Here is a 2,500-nt window from a genome sequence, read left to right on the forward strand (position 1 = left end):
ACGGCTTTTCCCCCCCGTTCCCGTCGCTCGGCCGGAAGCCCGCCGCCGGCCCTCGCCGCGGCCGCCTCCGCCGGCTACCCCCGGGCCCGCTCCGGGGGGAAGCCGCGCGGACGGCCGCGAGCGTGGGAGGCCGCGGGCCGAAGGCCCGGGCGCGGGGCGCGGGAAGCCGGCCGCTTCCCCCGGCCCCTCTCTCCCTCCCCCCCCTCGCCCTTCAGCCGCACCCTCGCGGCGGACGGGGTCGGGTTCGCGGGCGTCCGCGGAGCCCGGCCGGCTGCGGGCGAGCGCCGGAGGGGGGGGGGCGCGCCGCGCGCGAGCGCGCGGTCTGCGCGCGAGGCTTCTCCGGGCGGCTTCGGTCCCCGCGCGGGCGGGCGGTCCGAGCCGCGTGCCTCCTCCCGGGCGCAGCTGCCGCCCGGCGCCGGGTTAACGAGGGAAACCCCGGGCCCCGGGAGGAGGGCGAGGTGGTGGCGGCGGACGACGGGCGCGCCCCCGCGGGCGGACGCTCCCCCGAGGGGCGCCGGGGCCGGCTGGCGGGTGCCGGATTTCCCCTCGGCGCCCCGTCCCGCCCGCCGAGGAAGGCGGGCGGGCGGGGGAGGCACCCCCGCGGGGCCTTCGGGTCGTTTCCCTCACCCCAGGGCCAGGTACCTAGCGTCCGCGCCTCCGCGCGTCCGGGGGATGGGAAGGGAAGGGAAGAGGAGGGGGCGGCGTGCGCGCCGTCCCCGCTCTCCCTCCCTGCCTCCCTCCCTCGGCCGCGGAGCCGGGCGGGGGTTTAAAGACTCGGGCGGCCCGCGGCACGTCTCGCGAGGCCGGGGGCTCCGGCGACGGCGGTCCGGCCGCGTCGCCGGCGGGACGGCGGGAAGGAAGGGGCTCGTTGCGGGGCGCGGCGGCGCGCCCCCACCACTCCCCAGCACGCCGCTTCCCTCCCGATCCGAGCCCGCCGGCGGCGTCGGCCGCCGCCGCCGCCGCCGCGCTCTCGCGCCTCCGCGGGTCGGGCCCGGGCCGGAGAGGGGGTTACCCCGTCCCCCCCTCTCCGCGGCCACGGTCTCGGGCGGAGAGGCTCGGCTCCGTGCCGGCCTCGCCCGCGTTCGGAGCGGGCCGAGACGCGCGTCTCGGCCCGGCGCCCGCCGCGGCCACGCCGCCGCGCGCGGCCGGTTCGAGCCGGTTCGAGCCCGGCCGGTCCTCGCCCGCGCCATCCGCGGCGCCGGCGGTTCCGCTCCGCCGGCCCGTCCGGCGCGCGCCCGCGGCCTCGCCGCCCGTCCGTCCTCCGTCGGGGGGCCTCGCCGCCGTTTCCCCCTTCCGTCGCTCGCCGAGTCCTCTCCTTCGCCGCCGCCGCCGCCGCCTCCCACCGCGCTTTCGCCCTCGGCCTCGCCGGCCGCGCCGGGCGAGCGGGCGGGAGGTCCGGCGCGGGGCGTCCCGCAACCGGTCTCCGCGCGGAGGCGCGGGGGGCGGGCGCCGCTCCCAGATCCGTCCCCGTCCCCGTCCCGCCGCCGGGCGCGCGTCCGCCGCGGGCGCGCCGCCAGGGCGAGCGAGAGGAGGAGGCGGCGGAGGGCGAGGGGCGGGAGAGGAAGGCGAGAGGCGGCCGGGGTCGTTTCGGCGTGCGCGGCGCCCGCGGCGCGAGGCGGGGGGGCCGGGGCCGTCGCGGGCGCGCCGTCCGGGCGGGCCGTCGCGGGCGCGGGGCCGGCGGCGCCGGCGGCGCGGGCCGGGGGAACACCCCGGCCGGGCTCGCCCGCGTCCCGACCGGTCGCGGCGCCGGCGGCGGCGTCGCCGGCGGGTCCGTTCGCGGCAGCGGGGCTTCCGCCCGGGCCGAGCCGAGCCGGGCGCCTGGTCCGCCCCTCCCGAAGCGAGACGAGGTCGTTTGCCCAGGTCGGGAGCGCGGGCTCCCCGCCCTTCTCGTTCGGGAGGGTTCCTCTTTTTTTTTCCCCTCGATTCGAAGCGTGTGCGTGTTCCGTAGCGTACGGTCAGCGGAGGCGACGCTCGTCCTCCCCGCGGCGGTCGCCGCCCCGGCGTCGGGGCGGGCCGCGCGGGGGCGGTCGGAGCGCCTTCGGGAAAGGCGAGAGAGACGCGAGAGGAGGGCCCCCCCGCGCGCGCGGGGCGGTGCCGAAAGCCAGACGACTCTTAGCGGTGGATCACTCGGCTCGTGCGTCGATGAAGAACGCAGCTAGCTGCGAGAATTAATGTGAATTGCAGGACACATTGATCATCGACACTTCGAACGCACTTGCGGCCCCGGGTTCCTCCCGGGGCTACGCCTGCCTGAGCGTCGCTTGACGGTCAATCGCCGACGGCCGCCGTCCGCGGCGGCCGCGCGGCGCGGCTGGGGCGCCTCGCAGGCCCGCGCGCCCCTCCGGAGGCGGGTCGCGGTGCGCGTGTGTGTGGGGGGGGTGCCGCCGTCCGTCCGTCCGTCCGTCCTTCCCCGCGTGGGTCGGTCGTTCGGTCGGTTCGGGCGGCCGGCTTCCCCTCCGCCCCACCGCCCCGGTCCCTCGACGGCGGCGTCGCGGCGCGG

At 80.8% G+C, this 2,500-nt stretch overlaps 1 non-coding gene across 1 annotated transcript; it reads left to right on the forward strand.

The window, feature by feature from the left end:
• The first annotated feature begins 2,107 nt into the window (after positions 1 to 2,107).
• On the forward strand, positions 2,108 to 2,260 carry LOC149911457 (5.8S ribosomal RNA). Its single transcript, XR_016463300.1, has one exon. It is a non-coding gene; the product is annotated as a 5.8S ribosomal RNA (ribosomal RNA).
• The last annotated feature ends 240 nt before the right edge of the window (positions 2,261 to 2,500 follow it).

The sequence above is a fragment of the Phasianus colchicus genome, unplaced genomic scaffold (genome assembly GCF_987193195.1).
Source record: "Phasianus colchicus unplaced genomic scaffold, bPhaCol1.hap1.1 HAP1_SCAFFOLD_108, whole genome shotgun sequence".
NCBI lineage: Eukaryota > Metazoa > Chordata > Aves > Galliformes > Phasianidae > Phasianus > Phasianus colchicus.